Here is a 21,683-nt window from a genome sequence, read left to right as displayed (position 1 = left end):
TCCAAATGAAAACTTTCACATAAGTAGAAAGTTTACTTTTTAATGAAATCTTCATATTTATTTCTTACATATCATATGTGAAAAGTAGCTCCTTTGCTGAAAATCTAGTTCACCCAAGAATGCATCATCATCTCTGCCCCAAAACAATGGCTGATGGTAAGGCCGTACAGAGAAAAAAGAAAAAAATGTTGAAGCTGAATATTCCTGAGCTTAAGATTTGATTTTGTCATCTAGTGGCTGTGTGATCTTCAGCAAGTTACCAAGGCTCTCTGACCTGTAGATACCTCATATACTTATTTAGGGTAGTAATGTGGATCGCTAGATGTTGTTAGGAGGATTGAGATAGCACACTTCAAGAAGAGTATCTTGTACAGAAAAATACACTGAAATAAATAATGTCTATTAATATTATCATTATAATATCATTAAGTTGTATTTTTAAATCAAATTAACTAAAATGTAGGAATAGAGTTATTACAAAAGAGAATTAAAATTTCATACTTAATACATGAACAGTCAATGAAAAATAGGATGCACTTGGGTAAACATTTAATACTGTTATACCATATAATTTTGTACCAATAATTTGGAAAGACAGTTAAAATAGTAATTAAATTAGTTTTTATTGAGATTGCTTTTGTTTGTTCAGTTATCAAAAGCTCTAACAGACTCTCAGTGTTTTCAGAATGACCTCAGTGAACAGTCCAGTTAGAAATTTCAGTATTCCCTTTCCCTACTCCCCAAGCTCACTGACCTCAGGTGTTCATGCATCTATTCAGTAAGTAAGTATTGAGCACTGTTTTTGCTACAAATATAAAACTGGGCTTCATGAAGTTTATTGATTGGTGGAGAGAGAGATAAAAAAGTGAATGAACAGTTAACTCTATAATTACAAATATTGGGAAGTGTTTTGAAAGAAAGCGTGAGAAATAAGCAGAGTGAACAAAAAGCCATTTCCACAGTGAATAATAAGCAGAGTGGCTGAAAATGATATCAAAATTGTAAAATATTAAGTCAGCACTTTACAGGCCAAAGCATTTATTTTTAATATGTTTTATTTTCAATTATTATGGTATATAATATTTGTGTATATTTATTGGATACATGTGATGTTTTGATACAGTCATATAATGTGTAATGATCAAATCAGGGTAATTGAACTATCCAACGCCTCAACCATTTATCATTTCTTTGTGTTCAAAATATTCCAGTTCTACACTTTTAGTTATTTAAAAATAAACAATAAATTATTGTTTACTATAGTCTATTATGCTACTGAATAATAGACTATTCATTCTAAATCTCATTTGTACCCATTAACCTTCCCCACTTTATCCTCCACTCATTGCTACACTTTCAGCCTCTGATATCCATCATTCTACTCTCTATCTCCATTAGTTCATTTTTTTTTTTTAGCTCCCACATATTTATGAGAACATGTGAGAACAGAGAATATTATCTTTCTGTGTCTGGCTAATTTAACCTAACACAACGAACCCCAGTTCCACCCATGTGGCTGCAAATGACAGGATTTTATTCTTTTTATAGCTGAATAATATTCTACTATGTATATGTACCATACTTTCTTTATCCATTTATCCTTTGATGGGCACCTATGTTGATCCATATCTTAGCTATTATTATGAATTATTATTATAAGTGCTTCAATAAACATTGGAGTGCAGGTATCTCTTCAATATACTGATTGCCTTTTTTTTGGGTATATGCTCAGCAGTAGGGCTGCTGTATTACATGGTAGTTCTATTTTTAGGTTTTTTTAAGAACCTCCATACTGTTCTCCACAGTAGCCATACTAATTTATACTCCCACCAACAGTGTATGTGGGTTCCCCTTTCTCCACATCCTCACCAGCCTGTTACAGACTGTCTTTGGAATAAAAGCCATTTTAACAGGAGAAATGATATCTCATTGTAGTTTTGATTTACATTTCTCTGATTAGTGATGAAGAGCATTTTTTATTATACCTGCTGACCATATATATGTCTTATTTTAAAAAAAAAACGTCTATTGAGATCTTATGTGCATTTTTAACCAGATTGTTTTTCTACTATTGAGTTGTTTGAGTTCTTTTTACATTCTGGTTCTTAATCCCTTGTCACATGGGATTAAGATTACAATTAACTAAATGTAGAAATAGATCTATTACAAAAGATAATTAAATATTCTCTTTTTGCAAATATTTTCTTCTAATCTGTGTGTTGTCTCTTCATGTTTTCATTTTGTTAATTGTTTCCTTAGCTGTGCGGAAGCTTTTTTTCTTGATGTGATCTCTGTTGTCCATTTTTGCTTTTGTCACCTGTGCCTTCAAGGTGTTACTTAAGAAATCTTTGCCTAGCTGAATGCCCTCAAATGACTCCCAAATGTTTTTTTTTTTTTTTTTCTTTTCTAGTAGTTTCACAGCTTCACATCTGAGATTTGAGCCTTTAATCCATTTTGAGTTGATTTTTGTATATGGGTTAGAAATAATCTAGTTTCATTCTTTTGCATATGAATATCCAGTTTTCCCAACACCATTTGTTGAAGACTGTCCTTTCTCCAATGTATGTTCTTGGCACCTTTATCAAAAACAAGTTGGTAGAAATGCATGAATTGATTTTTGGGTTTTTAAATTCTGTTCCATTGGTCTATGTGTCTGTTTTTATGCCAGTACCATGCTGTTTTTGTTACAATAGCTTTGTAGTATAATTTGAAGTCAGATATGTGATTTTTCTAGTTTTGTTATTTTCGCTTAGGGTGGCTTTGGTAATTCTGGGTCTTTTGTGGTTTCATATAAATGTTAAGTTTTTTTGTGAAGAGTGTCATTGATATTTTGATAGGGATTGCATTGAATCTGTAGATTGCTTTGGGTAGTATGAACATTTTAACTATATTGATGCTTCCAATCCATGAACATGGGCTATCTTTTCATTTTTTGTGTCTTCTTCAAGTTATTCTATCAATGTTTTATAGTTTTAATTGTAAAGATCTTTCCCTTCTTTTGTTGACTTTTAGATATTTTATTTGTGGCCATTATAAATGGAATTACATTCTTGGTTTGTTTTTCAAATTGTTTGCTACTGGCATATAGAAATGCTACTAATTTTTTGTGTGTTGATTTTGTATACTGAATGTATACTGAATTTATTTGCCAGTTCTAATAGTTTTTTGGTAAAGTCTACATTTTTCTAAATATAAGATCATGTCATCTACAATCCAGGATAATTTGACTTCTTCCTTTCTAATTGATTTCTTCCTTTCTAATCTGTATGCTTTTTATTTATTTCTCTTGTCTCATTGCTCTGGCTAGAACTTTCAGTACTATGTTGAATAAAAGTGATGAAAGTCAGCATCCTTGTCTTGTTCTAGATCTTAGAAGACAGGCTTTCAGTTTTCCCCTGTTCAGTATGATACTAGGTGTGGGTTTGTTGTATGTGGTTTATTATTTCTGAGATGGCAAGCAGTGAGAATATTTCAACTGGAAAAGAATTTTGAGTGGGAACTTTTCAAATTATCATTCTGGCTGCTGAATAGAGAGTGGATTAGAGAGGAGAAAGGGAGAAAGTTGGCAGAACTGTGTGGAGGGCACTGCAATAATCCAGATGGTGATTTTGGCTAGGACAGTGGCAGCAAATCAGAGAGGTGCAGGCCCACACAGAGACATATTTCACAGAAAAAGTTGGCAGGAATTGCTAAAGCACGGCATGTGTTGGGAAAGAAGATGCAGGAATCAAGGCTGACTGCCAGGCCCCATCCCTGTGTGGTATCAGCCTTGGCATTTTCTTCCCAGGCCAGTGGCTCAGTCTCCAGATTTCCCTGATCACCTTCTCATCCCTTTCTCCAACTGCCATACCTACATTAGAATTATGTCCCCTGTCTCCTTTCCTCAGGAATCTGCTTATGTATGCAATATAGTTAACTCTATTTGTACCAAAAACATTTCGTCATTTACTGAGTGTTTCCTTCAATTTTAGGAATAGTATTCCAAGAGTTAAATTGATGGAAAGACAAAGGCATTGTAAGTAGGTGATGCATAGGTATTTTAGATGATTAATTTATTTGAATCCAGCTCATATCATAGCATTCCCAACACTTCCAAGTTGTGTTTCAAAAACATGTTTCTTAAAAGATTAGTTTATCCTCATGAATGCATTATTTTCCATCTACTTTCTCCTTAATGCACTGCCATCATTATTTAACAAAAGCATCCTACCTGAAGTTACCTACAATCTCCTATATTTTCTGTTCTAATGTACATATATACTATTATAAATTTCTTTCTAAACACTGCTTTCACTGCATCCTACAAAAATTGACAAATTTTATTTTCATTTCCCTGATGATTTAAATTCAACATTTTTTCATATATACCTATTGACTATTTATGTCTTCTTTGGGGAAATGTCTATTCATGTCCTTTGCCCATTTTAAAATAAAAGCATTTGTTTTTCACTGCTGAGTTGATTGAGTGATCTGTACATATTGGATGTTAGTCCCCTATCAGATGAGTAATTTGCAAATATTTTTCTCCCATTCAGAATGTTGCCTCTTTAGGCTGTTGATGTTTATTTTGCTGTGCAGAAGTTTTTAAACTTAATATAGTCCCATTTGTCTGTTTTTTAATTTCTTGCCTGTGCTATTGAGATCTTAACCATAAAATTTTTGCCTATATCAATGTCCTGAAGAATTTTACCTTCGTTTTCTTCCAGTAGTTTTATAGTTTCAGGTCTTACCTTTAAGTCCTTAATCTACCTTGGGTTGACTTTTGAATATGGTGAAATATAGGTATGCAATTTTATTCTTCTGCATGTGGTTATCCAGTTTCTCCAGCACCATTTATTGAAGAGGGTGTTATTTCCCCAGTGTATGTCCTTGAAAGCTTTGTTGAAGATCAACTGGCTGAAAATAAGTGGTTTTACTTCTGGACTCTCTATTCTGTCCCATTAGTCTATGTGTCTATTTTTATACCAATACGATGGTGTTTTGTAATATGTTTTGGAAGTCACAAAGCATAATGCCTCCAGGTCTGTTCTATTTGCTCAAGGTTGCTTTGGCTATTCAGGCTCATTTATTGGAATTACAAGAATTTTAGAATTTTTTCTTCTATTTCTGTGAAAAACGTTGTTAGAATTTTGATAGAGCTTTCATTAAATCTATATATTGCTTTGGGCAATATAACCACTTTAATAATATTAATTCTTCCCACTCATTAACATGAGTTCATGAATTTCATTTGTGTCCTCTTTAATTTATTTCACCCACGTTTTATAGATTTCCTTGTAGACATCTTGAATTTTTTTGCTTAAATTTATTCCTAGGAATTTTACTTAATGTTGTAACTATTGTAAATGTGATCACCTTCTTTCTTTCTTTCTTTCTAGGGTACTTCATTATTGGTGTATAGAAATGCTACTTATTTTTGAATATTAATTGTGTATCCTGCAAACTTACTGAATTTTTTGTCAGTTATAAAAAAGTTTTGATGGAGTCACTGTTGTTTTTTTTGTTTTGTTTTTGTTTTTGTTTTTGTTTTTGTTTTGAGACGGAGCCTCGCTTTATCGCCCAGGCTGGAGTGCAGTGACCGGATCTCAGCTCACTGCAAGCTCCACCTCCCAGGTTTACGCCATTCTCCTGCCTCAGCCTCCTGAGTAGCTGCGACTACAGGCGCCCGCCACCTCGCCCAGCTAGTTTTTTTTGGTATTTTTTAGTAGAGACGGGGTTTCACCGGGTTAGCCAGGATGGTCTCGATCTGCTGACCTCCTGATCCGCCCGTCTCGGCCTCCCAAAGTGCTGGGATTACAGGCTTGAGCCACCGCGCCTGGCCTGGTTTTTATATATATAAAATTATGTCATCTGAAAGGAGGGGCAATTGACATTCTCTTTTCCAATTTGGATGCTTTATATCTTTTTCTCTTGTCTCATTGTTCTGGCTGAGACCCAGTACTCTGCTGAATAGTAGTAGTGAAAGTGGACATTTTTGTGTTATTCCATTTCTTCAAAGACAGGCTTTCAACTTTTCTTCAACTCGATACAGTATTGGTTGTGGGATCGCCACAGATGGCCTTTATTATTTTTTAAATATGGTCCTTCTATGCCTACTTTGTTGACAGTTTTTATTATGAAGGGGTTTAGAATGTTGTCAAATGCTTTATCTGCATCTATTGAGATGATCATATGGCTTTTGTTCTTCATTCTGTTGATATGTTTATTAATTTGTATATGTGGAACCATCATTGCATCCCTGGTATAAATTCCACTTGATTGTGGTGTATTATCTTTTTGATGTGCCATTGGATTCAGTTTGATAGTATTTGGTTGGGGATTTTTATGTCTATGTTCATCAAGGGTATTTTTGTTGTGTCCTTGTCTGGTTTTGATATCAGGGTAATGCTGGTAGAATGGGTTGTGTAGAGTTCCGTTCTTTTCAATTTTTTGGAATAGTTTCAGAAGGATGGGTGTAAGTCCTTCTTTATACATTCAACAGAATTACATTGTGAATCCGTCTATGCCGACGGTTTTCTTTACTTGTTTAGAGGAATTTGTTCATTTTCCCAAGGTGTTCCAGTTTATTGCTGTGTAGTTTGTCATAATAGTCTCTGATGATCTTTTGCATTTCTGTGGTATCCTTTTTCATGTGTTATTTTATTTGGGTCTTCCTTCTTCTTTTCTAGATCAGTCTAGCTGGTTTATCACTTTTGCCTATCTTTTTGAACCCCAATTTTTTGTTTCATTGATCCTTTATGGGTTTTTTCTGTTTCTATTTTGTTTACTTCTGCTGTGATCCTTATTATTTCTTTTCTTCTGCTAATTTCGGTTTTGAGGGTTTTTTTTTTTATTTTCTAGCACATTGAGGTACATTATTAGATTGTTTATTTGAATTCTTTCTGTTTTTCTAGATGCAGGCATTTACTACTATAAAATTCCCTCTTAGCACTGCTTTTGTTATACTCCATTGGTTTTGATATGTTGTTTCCATTTTTGTTTGTTTAAATAATTTTTAAATTTCCATCTTTATCTACCCAGTTATTCAGGAAAATGTTGTTTAATTTCCATGTATTTGTACTGTTTCCAAAGCTCCTCTTGGTATTGATTTTTAGATTTACTCCATTATGATCTGAGAAGATACTTGACATAATTTTGATTTTTTAAAAATTTGTTGAGACTTGTGTTAGTGGCCTAACATATGGCTAATCTTGGAGAATGTACCATATGCTAATGAGAAGAATGTGTGTTGAGAAATTGTTGGATAAAATAATCTGTAAATGTCTGTTAGGTCCATTTGTTCTAAAGTCCAGTTTAAATCCAATATTTATTTGTTGATTTTCTGTCTAAATGATATGTCTAATGCTGAGAGTGGGGTGTTGAAGTTCCCTATTATTATTGTATTGGAGTCTATCTTTTTCTTTTGATCCAGTAATTTGTTTTATTTATCTGGGTGCTCTATGTTGGGTGCATATATATTTTCGAATTTTATCCTCTTGTTGAAGTGATACCTTTATAATTATGTAGTGACCTTCTTTGTCTTTTGTACTGTTTTTAACATAAAGTGTGTTTTATTTGATATAAGTATAGTTACTCATGTTCACTTTTGCTTTTCATTTGCATGAAATATCTTTCTCCATTCCCTTACTTCCAGTCTATATGTGTCTTTACATGTAAAATATGTTTCTTATATGAAGCATACAGTTGAATCATATTTTTTCTATCAATTTAGTCAGTCTGTATCTTTTAAATGGAAAATTCAATGCATTTATATTCAAGGTTATTATTGATATCTAAGGTTTACTTCGTTACATTCTTAGTTGCTTTCTGGCTGTTTTGTATATTCTTTATTCCTTTTCCTCGTATGACTTGTCCTTGTGTTTTGCTGGTTTTCTGTGTTTGCAACATTTGAATCTTTTCTCTCCCTTATTTGTGTGTTTGCATTACAAGTGAGTTTTATACATACGCATTTTCATGATGGCACCATCCTTTTGCTTCCAGGTTTTGGACTCACCTGAGTATTTCTTGTAAAGCTGGTCTGGTGGTGATGAATTCCCTCCATATTTGCTTGTCTGGGAAAAACTTTTTTTCTACTTAATGTATATAGGAGAATTTTGCTAGATATAGTATCTTTGGGTGGCATTTTTTTGTTTTATTTTGTTTTCCAGCATTTTGAATACATCATCCTATTCTCTTCTGGTGTGTAAGGTTTTTGCTTACAAGTCTGCTGTTGGTTTCATGAGGTCTCCTTTATCGGTGAGTAGACACTTTTCTCTTGCTGTTTCCAGAATTTTATTTTGTCATTGACATTAGACAGTCTGACTATAATGTGAAGAACTTTTACACTGTATTTGTTTGGGGATTAGTGGGACTCCTATATCTGGATGTCTACCTCTCTTGCTGGACTTGGGAAATTTTAATTATTTTATTACATAGGATTTCAAACATTTTCTATTTGCCTTCAGAGTTATCAATAATTTATGTATTTGGTTGCTGTGTGGTACACCATATATCATAAAAGTTCTATTTATTTTTTCTATTATTTTTTATTTCTTTGTGTCTGACTGGGTTATTTCAAAAAAATCTGTCTATATTCTGAGATTCTTTCTTTTGCTTGATCTTATATATTGTTGAAGTTTTTATTGTATTTTATATTTTATTCAAGAAATTCTTCAATTCCAGAACTTCTGTCTTGTTCTTTTTTTATGATATCTACCTCTTTGCTAAATTTTTTACTCACGTTCTGAATTGTTTTTTCAGATTTTTAAAAATTATCATGTATCTCACTGCACTTCTTTAGTATCATAATTTTATATTCTTTTTCCAGAATTTTACAAATTTATTTTCTATTGGAATCTGTTGTTGAGGAATTATTGCATTCTTTTGGAGGTATCATATTTTCTTGGGTTTTTTATGTTTCTTGTGTCTTCACATTGAAATCTGTACATCTGGCGTGACAGTCACTTCTTCCAATTTTTAAAATTTGCTTTTGTATGGGATGAGTTTTTCCTGAAGAGATATCAGTGGTATTGGCTGGGTAGAGCCCTTTGGCTTTGATTCTGACTGCATTATGCTGTGTAGTTTCTGTATGATTTCTTTCAATGTAAACAATGTCAGTGCTATTTGTGATTTTCTAGATGGCACGAGCTACTAGAGGAGGCTATGATGAAGTTTTCTCGGGGACACAGGCTTGAAGTAGGCCAGTCTTAGGGCCCCAGTGATAAAAGTAGTGGATTGAGCATGCCTATTCATGGGTCCCAGACTGGCATACACTAACACTGGTGTTAGCACAACCAGGTGGGCTATGTGTTATTGTGCTATTCCAATTCTTAGAAGACAGGCTTTCAACTTTTCTTCCACTCGATACAGTATTGGTTGTGGGATTGTCATAGACGGTCTTTATTATTTTTAGGTATGGTCCACCAGGTAGCTTGCTCAGATACCAGTAGTAGCAGCAGTGAGCTGGCTGGAAGAGTGAGTTCTCAGCTCCCTAGGCAGCTAGCATGGTGTGAGCAATCCACAGCAACAGTGGTGGGACAACTCTCTGGGTCCCAAGCAGTGCTTTCTGATGTTGGCAGTGGCTGTGAAGCAGGGTTGCCCTTCACAGCCGAAGACATTCAGCTTTTAGTGTCTTCTGCTCTTGGTGGCAGCAGTGCTAGTGCCATGCAGAAGAGGGGTGGGGGTAGGTGCCTCCCTCTCTCCTTCCCTCCCACCCTTTAGAAGGGAGAAGGGACTCACACGTTGTACATGGGCTAGAACACAGAGTCCATGCCACCAATGGGGCATGGTTGCCACTCACAGCCTCAGACAGATAGCCCTCTGCCTCATCCACCCCAGCCCCTGGTGGCAGTAGCTGCAGCTGCAATGGGATGAGAGGGAAAGAGGAGATCATGCTCTCTACTCAAAAGCCAGAGCACAGAGGCTGTTCTACCAGTTGCGGTGGGGTCATTGCCGCCAACCCCAGATAGTCAGATCTCAGGATCACCTGTCTGGCTCCTGGTGGCAGCAACTGCTATGGCAGTATGCAGAGTGGGAAAGGGAATCTCCCTCACCACTCCCAAGCCAAAGCATAGGAGTTTTTGCCACTGCTGGGGACACAGTCACTTGTCAGAGCCTCATATAGAAATCCCACAGGCTCTGGAAAGTGCATGTCTTAATTTTCTTTGGGATGTGTGTGTGTGTGAGTTTTCTATCATCTTATTATTCAATATTATCTTAAAATTAAATATTAGCTGTTATTTTCACAAATTTTTCTTAGTTTCTCACCATTGTTTGAGACCAAAAAAACAGCTAGAAGGTATAGAATCTGGGAAATGCCTCTCCCTCAGGTAGGATAGAGTTCTGTTTTTTGTTTGTTTGTTTGTTTTTTCCTGGAGTAGGCCTTTTTATTATAAAAAATGCTCTGAGCTTATTTCACAATGGTTACTTTTCCCCTTTCCTCCCAGAGCCATGAAGGAATTTATTTTGATTCTTTACCTTGAGAACCTGGTGACATTTCTAGAGGAAACCAGGGAAATGTGATACCCCAGGAGTTTCTTATTCTCAGACTGGTCCACTCAGCTTCCTTAATTTGTCACATTTCCCATTTAAGTCTCCCTATTAGATTATGGTTCCAGTGGGTTCTGCTTCAGGTAACAGAGCAGCTTTCACTTTCTGTATTCACTTAACTCTCCAGCTTTTGGGGTGACAATTTTTGCCCTGTAAACTTCATGCTAAAATTCGTCCAAGAAAGTTGGTGCTTTTCATTTTGTTCAGCCATTTTCTTGTTTTAAGAATGGGGATGATGACTCATATGTTGGACCTAAAGCAAAAAGTGCTTAATTTTCACTTATTTTGTTCAACAACTATAAAGCATTTGACAAAGTTGACCACGTTTCCCTTCTGAAATTCTTTTCTGTCTTCTCTGTCATCATTTATTGTAGCTTTCTCCCTCTTTCACATCAGTCCATTACCAGTATTGCTTTTTCACCTTAGTCTGATTTTTCCATGATAGAATCCCTTGTTGTTCTTAGATTCTGTTACTGTCACCCTATAATATTACTGTGCTTCGCTTTAGCATTATGGATGTGATACAAAGAGATTAAAATCTATATGATCGTCTCAGATATGATCGAAATGTTTTTGTTTTTAATTGTTTTGGACTCCTGCTAATGGTGGTACCAAAAACTTTTCAGAAAAAGGATGTCAAAAATTGAACTTATAGTTGTATTCCAATTTCTATTTATCTTTCTTCATCTCCCATTTTAGTGAATAGCACAACCATTCATCAAACAACCAAATGGATAAACTTGAATCCTCAATCTCTCTGAAGTGATATTAATTTAAACTCATTCACATTTTGTGTAACTGCTCCATATCTACTGGCATAGATTTTGTTCAGTACATTATTTCTGTTACTTCTTACCCAGACTATGACAATAGGTTCTAAATAATCTCTTTGTCCATTCAACATCTATACTTCTGTAATGCTACCAAATTCAGTTTCAAACATGATAATCTGACTGCTATTGTTCTGCTTAAATCTTTTGATGACTTTGAAAACTTTAACATAAAGTGAACATTCTTAAATGTGGTATCAAGGCCCTTAAGTTTGCTTGCTGGCCTAACTCCCTAGTCTTACCTCATGCCATTTTTCTAAATATATGATTTAGTCCAATCATTTTGAACCACTTGCAATTTACCCATTTACACCATATTTTAACATATTTTTCTCCTTGTCTTTAATGCTTTTCTCTTACTTTTTCCTTAATGATTTCACCTGAATGTTTAAGACTAAGTGCAAGCATAACCTCTTCTTTGTATATATTCATCTATCCTTTCCCCACATCGTTCTTCCTGCCACAGTCATACTACCTTAGTGAGCCTTCTTTGTGCTCTGTTTTAGGACTTCAGACATAGCATGAAATAATATGGTATCCTGGATTGGATCCTGAAACAGAAAAAAAAAGAAAAGAAATGCTGAAATTCAAATAAAGTTTGGAGTTTAGTTAATAGCAATATACCAATGTGTGTTTCCTGGTTTTGACAAATGTACCATGGAAACATAAGAGAGTAACATTAGGAGATTTCATACCTAAAACTGGTGAGCAATATATGGGAGCTGTCTGTACTATCTTTGTATTATCTAAATGTGTTTCAAAACAAAATATTTATTTAAAATATTCGCAGAAAAAAACACTACATTTACATCTCTCATAGCAATTACCATATTGAATCACCTAGGGTATGCTACTGACCTCATTTCTCTAGCCTGTTTACTTTTCTATAAAACCAGATTAAAAATAGCAAATGTATCCATAAAAAAGTATCTATAATACTTTTGTGACTATTAAATCAGAGCAGCCATGTGAGGGACTTAGCACAGTGTCTTGCACCTAGTAGGCCCTTGTTTAGTATTAACTATTATTATTACTATTAAAGAAATAATTGATTTTTCATATCTGTCAGTTCCAGTAGACTTTGAGTTTCTTATTTGGCTCACATGGTATCTATCCAACAGAAAATACTCAGTAAATATTTGTGGAACAAATATTGAATGAAAGTATACATTTTAATATTTTTCCTCTTCTTTTCCTAGATATGCTTCTCGTAACATGACAGAAATAAATCCCCTGCCAGTTGGTTTACCTCAGTGATCGGAATTCACTATAATATCACCGTTGCTTGCTCTCTTATTGAACTCTTCTCCACCTCAAACCTTGAAAGAAACTGCATTTCATCTATCATCCTAGAATTCATGCCCTCTATTTATTCCACTGCACAAAGGAAATCTAAACGGCAGAGTATATTTTTTCAGACAACACATCTTTCAAAAGTCAAAACTCTCCTTCTATTGAATTTCTAGCTTTATGCTCAATCGGAATTCACAATTTTCCCCTAGATAGAGTTTTGGTTTTTTTTTTTTTTTTTTTTTTTAACGTGTTGGACAGTCTTCAGAATTAAAATGTATAAGTTGTAGCTATGAAGTATCTAGATAATCTGCAGTCATAAAATTTGCAAAGCAGAAAAAAAATTAACCATTCAGAATTAATTTAATAAAGTCATTGAATTTGAAGTTAAAAATATATTTAAATTACATCTAATCTGTTAAATTACTTACCTGAGGATACACAAGCAATTACTGCTTTCAGAGACATTATTTCTTTTATTATTCTAAATTCCCCCTAGCATTATGGATGATGGAGACTATATTCTATTTATTGTATTTTGTATTTATTTTTAAGATACCAACATAACCATCATTTCTCCTGGGAAAAGTTTTCAAACACACCTGCACATCTCCATGGGTACACAGATAAGCACACACACACCACAAACAGGCACACACAAATAAACACACACACAAGATTTGATCTCCTTCTATGTCCTCCCACCCATGACGCCTCTGTCACTCCCCATCCAGGCATTTATTACACTTATTTCAATTTCATGTTTGTTTGTCTTACCTGCTAGACTTTGAACTCCATGGTCAGATAACCATGTCTATCTGGTTTTTCATTGTATTTCTAGTTCTAAACACAATGACAATTGCTAAATTCAACACTCGAGTGAATGAAAAATTTTTAAATACTGGCAAAACTGAATACCTGCCCCCAAATATGTATTACTTTTGAGTTAAGTTCAACTTGATTTTATAAAAGTGGGTATTTGTATTTTTTATCATATATTACATGATCTCAAAAACAACTATGCACAAAAACATCCAAAATTTGCTATTCCACCCTTATTTCCAACCTCTCTTATTTTAATTCATCTCAGACATTTGGTCCAGATTGCAGAAAAATGTTTGGCATAGACCTTTTCTTCCATTGAGGTAATTCTACAAACTGGTAAGGTAAAAAGATACTATCATTTGAAAAATTGCTGTGACAAAGATAAGCGACTTCCTTTTTTATTTCCACCCAGTGAACCCAAATTTAGACATAATTTACTTCTAGAATATATTTTATCCCTAAGAATTATAAGAAAGTGAAGAAACTGCTTCTTTGAATAAACTTATAAATAAAATAAAATCCTTTAAAACAGGAAAATCTTCCAAAATTTTTCCAATGAATGACGCTATGTTATACTATAGTATTTTGCACTAGAAATACTGTGATTGTGACAGGTTTTTCATATATGCATAGATGGGAGAAATGCCACTCTGAAGTATTCATGCTGAATATGCTTTGTATGATTGCAAATTCTTCCAAAGCTTGCTATGAGTTCTAACTTATTCTGGTTTTGACTACCTCATTGCCTTCATATATTGGCCAAAATTTTCAACCATATCCCTAAAATCAACCTCCAGTACAGCCTGATATTTGCATATAAACCATAGACATTAAAATGCTGGTAGTATCATAGAACAAATATTTCCTGCTACTCAATAGCAGTGATGACAAGATAAAACCCTAGAGCACCTGTATATTTTTTCTCCAAGCTAAATAACCCCAATATGTTGAGAGGATGAATTGGTCTTGATTTCCCTCAGCATTCTGACACCTTTCTACAAGTATTTATAATACTGCAAGTAATTATTCATATATAGACTGAATTCCCTTCTGGATTGGAGGTCTTTGCATGTAGAGTTTATATCTAATCTGCCTACACATTTCCAGCTTCTAGAACAATGCTCAAAACAAAGCAAATTTTCAATAAATGCTTCTTGAATGAGTATCTGTTGTAATCCCAATAATGCCTCCTACTATACTAATTTTGTAACAATAATATACCATAATTAATTCAGCTTGTGATTAACTGTAACTCACAATGTATCATTTCTGTTTGATCAATTACCTTTCATCTTCCCTTTATTCAGGGCCTTTGTTCTTGAAAAGAAAGAAATGTGTTGCCATTCTCCTGCTATAAAATAATTAGGCAAATGAAACCAAGACTAGATCATTGGATCAGATAAATCCAGTGCTGGTTTTTAGGATATATGGTGAAAATAATTTCATAATAAAGTAAAGATTCATCCCTAAATGATTAATACAATTTTTTCTGACAATCTTTATAAATCCTCAAAGGGAAAAAAGGGCAAAAATTCCTAAAGCAGAAAAGGGGTAAATACACCAAGCTAATCAAGATTGAAGAATTCATTTTTTCTGATCTTGAAAAAAATCACTCTCTACCCCAAGATAACTTATATGTTACTTTATTTGCTTTTTTTCTCCATGACTGTTAGTTGCTAAGGTCCCTTTTGGTCACCAAGAAAAAGCAAATGCTGTCCTTCACTATAAATCTCCTTGGAACAGATTAGGGAACAAAAAAGATAATAATCCTTGCACTCTTAGAAGTGATATGCTAGTGAGAAAAGAAACAAACAAGAAAGACTAAGAATAATTAAGACAGTGGAATAGTAAAATAAATTTTGGGGCACCTGAAGATTATACAATTTTGGAAAACCTCTTTAAGAAAAAGAATTCAAACTGGTGGCTCTTCCTCTTCTATGTCTTATCCTCTACCTGCCTTTCCTGAACAATTTAGTCTAAATCATTAGGTGGAGCTGAGCAAGGTAAAAGATTATGCACAAGAAGACTAGAGTAGGAAGAAAAGTAACAGTAATACTCAAAAGCAATGAGCACATCTAGTGCAGAGACATTAGTTTCTGAATATTTTTTTCCACAATAAGGAGTCAGGGCTCCTTAAAGAAATGGAGGCTAGGTGCAGTGGCTCACGCCTGTAATCCCAGCACTTTGGGAGGCCAAGAAAGATGGATCACCTGAGGCCAGGGGTTCAAGACCAGGCTGGCCAACATGGCAAAATGCTGTCTCTACTAAAAACACAAAAATTAGCTGGGCATGGCGCGCGCCTGTAGTCCCAGCTACTCAGGAGAGTGAGGCAGGAGAATAGCTTGAACTCAGGAGGCAGAGGTTGTAGTGAGCCGAGACTATGCCACTCCACTCCAGCCTGGACAACAGAGCAAGACTCCATCTTAAAAAAAAAAAAAAAAAAAGCAAAGAAAAAGAAAGAAATGGATAATTCTAGGCTAATATGGCAGGGAAAAAAATAGAAAAGTTAGCCTGGGATATCTTATTGTACCAGAAACTAAACAAGTGTTCAAAGAACAATGGGGACACAACAAAGATAAAAAGAAGCCAGTGAAGCGTGGCTCTCACTGGCCAGATATTGGGCAATTCAAGCACCAAAACAAATAATAATAATATAGGAATATAACCAGTTGTATAAAAAAGCAAAGAGTCCATATAGGTTAAACAAATTAATTGATATATTGATGAGGAATGAGTCTTAAATTATCTCTTCAAAAATACTATTCGTTACAAAGAGAAAAGATTAACTTTACATGAAGGAGCCCAGTAGACAGTATCTTAGATAACCAACATTAGTATCATCAGTAATGAGACAAAACACAATTGTGCCTGCATGATAGTACCCAAGGAGAATAAGGTCACTACTGTGACAGTGCTGTCAAGGACTCTTAGTCACAATGTAATTACAAAGAAACATCAGACAAATGTAACTTGAGTAACATTCTACAAAATGGATGCTCTATGATTTTCAACAGTGCCAAGATTCTTAAATTAAAAATAAAATTATAAAAACCAAAAGATGAGCAATTATTACAGATTGAAGGAAATTGAAAGACATATAATAAATAAATGAAACATAATCCTAAACTAGATCCTTTTGCTGTCAAAGTCATTATTGGGATAATGGGTAAAAGTAAGTGAAGTTTGAAGATTAGATGGTAGTAATGCATTGATGTTAGTTTTCTGATTTTGATCATTATGTCATGACTATGCAGGAAAATGTTTTCTTATGTAAGAAATACATATGAAAGTATTTGAGGATAATGTAGCATAATGTCAATAACTCAAATGATTCAGGAAAAAGAAGTTATTTGTGCACTACTTGCAACTTTGCATATATCTGAGTTTTTTCAAAACAGGGAATTTTAGAAAAATTTAAAAATATAAAAGTAGTTATGAAAGAGAAAATTTAGAAACCAAAATTAATCAAAGATACTATAATAAAAACTAAAATAGTTTCATAATTAGCTGTCTAATATATCTCAAATTAACTGTCTAATATATCTGTAACACTTTTTTTCTACATGTTTTACCTTTATACACTTTTACTGTCCCATTAACTAACAATTTTTATGTAATTTTCTATGAGAGGATAGACATATCAATCTTTCTTCCAATAAGGTTGATCTTTTTAAAAAAATAGTTGGGGAAAAGAAATAGGTTTTTTTAATAATAGAAAGGATTTCTTAGTGTGAGTTTGTTTAATTATACTTTAAGTTCTAGGGTGCAGGTTTGTTACATAGGTAGACATGTGCCATGTTGGTTTGCTACAACCATCAACTCGTCATTTACATTAAGTATTTCTCCTATTGCTATCCCTCCCCCAGACCCCCACTCCCTAACAGGCCACAGTGTATGATGTTCCCTGCCCTGTGTCCAAGTGTCCTCATTGTTCAATTCCCACCTATGAGTGAGAACATGCAGTGCTTGGTTTTCCGTCCTTGTGACAGTTTGCTGAGAATGATGGTTTCCAGCTTCATCCATGTCCCTGCAAAGGACATGAACTCATCCTTTCTTATGGCTGCATAGTATTCCATGATGTATATGTGCCACATTTTTTTTAATCCAGTCTATCATTGATGGACATTTGGGTTGGTTCCAAGTTTTTGCTATTGTGGATAGTGCTGCAATAAACATACATGTGCATGTGTCTTTATGTTAGCATGATTTATAATCCTTTGTGTATATACCCAGTAATGGGATTGCTGGGTCAAATGGTATTTCTAGTTCTGGATCCTTGAGGAATTGCCACACTGTCTTCCACAGTGCTTGAACTAATTTACACTCCCACCTACAGTGTAAAAGTGTTCCTATTTCTCCACATCCTCTCCAGCATCTGTTGTTTCCTGACTTGTTAATGATCACCATTCTAACTGGCGTGAGATGGTATCTCATTGTGGTTTTGATTTGCAATTCTCTGATTACCAGTGATGATGAGCATTTTTTCATGTGTCTGTTGGCTGCACACGTCTTCTTTTGAGAAGTGTCTGTTTATATCCTTTGCCCATTTTTTGGTGGGGTTGTTTTATTCTTGTATATTTCTTTAAGTTCCTTGTGGATTTTGGATATTAGCCCTTTGTCAGATGGGTAGATTACAAAAATTTTCTCCCATTCTGTAGGTTGCCTGTTCACTCTGATGGTAGTTACTTTTGCCATGCAGAAGCTCTTTAGCTTCATTAGATCCCATTTGTCAATTTTGGCTTTTGCTGCCGTTGCTTTTTGTGTTTTAGTCATAAATTCCTTGCCCATGCCTATGTCCTGAATGGTATTGCCTAGGTTTTCTTCAAGGGTTTTTATGGTTTTAGGTCTAACATTTAAGTATTTAATCCATCTTGAATGCATTTTTGTATAAGATGTGAGGAAGGGATCCAGTTTCAGCTTTCTACATATGACTAGCCAGTTCTCCCGGCACCATTTATTAAATAGGGAATCCTTTCCCCATTTCTTGTTTTTGTCAGGTTTGTCAAAGATCAGATGGTTGTGATTATGTGGTGTTATTTCTGAGGCCTCTGATACTGTTTCATTGGTGTATATATCTATTTTCATACCAGTACTATGCTGTTTTGGTTACTGTAGCCTTGTAGTATAATTTGAAGTCAGGTAGCATGATGCCTTCAGCTTTGTTCTTTTGGCTTAGGATTGTCTTGGAAATGTGGGCTCTTTTTTGGTTCCATATGAACTTTAAAGTAGTTTTTTCCAATTCTGTGAAGAAAGTCATTGGTAGCTTGATGGGGATGGCATTGAATCTATAAATTACCTTGAGCAGTATGGCCATTTTCACAATATTGATTCTTCCTATCTATGAGCATGGAATATTCTTCCATTTGTTTGTGTCCTCTTTTATTTCATTGAGCAGTGGTTTGTAGTTCTCCTTGAAGAGGTCCTTCACGTCCCTTGAAGTTGGATTCCTAGGTATTTTATTCTCTTTGTAGCAATTGTGAATGGGAGTTCACTCATGATTTGGCTCTCTGTTTGTCTGTTACTGGTGTATAGGAATGCTTGTGATTTTTGCACAATGATTTTGTATCCTGAGACTTTGCTGAAGTTGCTTATCAGCTTAAGGAGATTTTGGGCTGAGACAATGGGGTTTTCTAAATATACAATCATGTCATCTGCAAACAGGGACGATTTGACTTCCTCTTTTCCTAATTGAATACCTTTTATTTCTTTCTCCTGCCTGATTGCCCTGGCCAGAACTTTCAAAACTATGTTGAATAGGAGTGGTGAGAGAGGGCATCCCTGTCTTGTGCCAGTTTTCAAAGGGAATGCTTCCAGTTTTTGCCCATTCAGTATGATATTGGCTGTGGGTTTGTCATAAATAGCTCTTACTATTTTGAGATACATTCCATTGATACCTAGTTTATTGAGAGTTTTTAGCATGAAGGGCTGTTGAGTTTTGTCAAAGGCCTTTTCTGCATCTATTGAGATAATCATGTGGTTTTTGTCGTTGGTTCTGTTTATGTGACGGATCACGTTCATTGATTTGCATATGTTGAACCAGTCTTCCATCCCAGGGATGAAGCCCACTTGATTGTGGTGGATAAGTTTTTTGATGTGCTGCTGGATTAAGTGTGCCAGTATTTTATTGAGGATTTTCTCATCGATGTTCATCCGGGATAAAGGTCTAAAATTCTCTTTTTGTGTTGGGTTTCTGCAGGCTTTGGTATCAGGGTGATGTTGGCCTCATAAAAGGAGTTAGGGAGGATTCCTTCTTTTTCTATTGATTGGAATAGTTTCAGAAGGAATGGTACCATCTCCTCCTTGTACCTCTGGTAGAATTCGACTATGAATCTGTCTGGTCCTGGACTTTTTTTGGTTGGTAGGCTATTAATGATTGCCTCAATTTCAGAGCCTGTTATTGGTCTATTCAGAGATTCAACTTCTTCCTGGTTTAGTCTTGGGAGGGTGTATGTGTCGAGGAATTTATCCATTTCTTCTAGATTTTCTAGTTTATTTGCACAGAGGTGTTTATAGTATTCTCTGATTGTAGTTTGTATTTCTGTGAGATTGGTGGTGATATCCCCTTTATCATTTTTTTATTGCATCTATTTGATTCCTCTCTCTTTTCTTCTTTATTAGTCTGGCTAGAGGTCTATCAATTTTGTTGATCTTTAAAAAAAAAAAAAACAACAACCAAAACAACAGCTCCTGGATTCATTGATTTTTTGAAAGATTTTTTATGTCTCTGTCTCCTTCAGTTCCACTCTGATCTTAGCTATTTCTTGCCTTCTGCTAGCTTTTGAATTTGTTTACTCTTGCTTCTCTAGTTCTTTTAATTGTGATGTTAGGGTGTGGATTTTAGATCTTTCCTGCTTTCTCTTGTGGACATTTAGTGCTATAAATTTCCCTCTACACACTGCTTTAAATGTGTCCCAGAGATTCTGATACATTGTGTCTTTGTTCATGTCGTTTTCAAAGAACATCTTTATTTCTGCCTTCATTTCATCAATTACCCAGTAGTCACTCAGGAGCAGGTTGTTCAGTTTCCATGCAGTTGTGCAATTTTGAGTGAATTTCTTAATCCTGAGTTCTGATTTGATTGCACGGTGCTGAAAGAAAGTTTGTTGTGATTTCTGCTCTTTTACATTTGCTAAAGTGTGCTTTGCTTCCAATTTTGTCGTCAATTTTAGAATAAGTGTGATGTGGTGCTGAGAAGGATGTATATTCTCTTGATTTGAGGTGGAGAGTTCTGTAGATGTCTATTAGGTCCGCTTGGTGCAGAGCTGAGTTCAAGTCCTGGATATCCTTGTGAGCCTTCTGTCTCATTGATCTGTCTAATATTGACAGTGGGGTGTTAAAGTCTCCTATTATCATTGTGTGGGAGTCTAAGTCTCTTTGTAGTTTCTAAGGACTTGCTTTATGAATCTGTGTGCTCCTGTATTGTGTGCAGATATATTTAGGATAGTTAGCTCTTCTTGTTGAATTGATCCCTTTACCACTATGTAATGGCCTTGTCTCTTTTGATCTTTGTTGGTTTAAACTCTGTTTTATCAGAGACTAGGATTGCAACTCCTGCTTTTGTTGCTTTCCATTTGCTTGGTAGATCTTTATTTTGAGCCAATGTGTGTCTCTGCACATGAGATGGGTCCCCTGAATACAGTAAACTTATGGGTCTTGACTCTTTATCTAATTTGCTAGTCTGTGTCTTTTAACCGGGGCATTTAGCCCATTTACATTTAAGATTAATATTGTTATGTGTGAATTCGATCCTGTCATTATGACGTTAGCTGTTTATTTTGCCCATTAATTGATGCAGTTTCCTCATAGCATTGGTGGTCTTTACAATTTGGCATGTTTTTGCAGTGGCTGGTACTGGTTGTTCCTTTCCATATTTTGTGCTTCCTTCAGGAGCTCTTGTAAGACAGGCCTGGTGGTGACAAAAATCTTTTAGCATTTGCTTGTCTGTAAAGGATTTTATTTCTCCTTCACTTATGAAGCTTAGTTTGGCTGGATATGAAATTCTGCGCTGAAAATTCTTTTCTTTAAGAACGTTGAATATTGGTCCCCATTCTCTTCTGGCTTGTAGGGTTTCTGCAGAAAGATCTGCTGTTAGTCTGATGGGCTTCCTTTTGTGGGTAACCTGACCTTTCTCTCTGGCTGTCCTTAACACTTTTTCCTTCATTTCAACCTTGGTGAATCTGACAATTATGTGTCTGGGGATTGCTATTCTCG

The sequence above is a fragment of the Macaca mulatta genome, chromosome 4 (assembly GCF_049350105.2).
Source record: "Macaca mulatta isolate MMU2019108-1 chromosome 4, T2T-MMU8v2.0, whole genome shotgun sequence".
Lineage (NCBI taxonomy): Eukaryota > Metazoa > Chordata > Mammalia > Primates > Cercopithecidae > Macaca > Macaca mulatta.
This window is presented reverse-complemented; position numbering follows the sequence as displayed.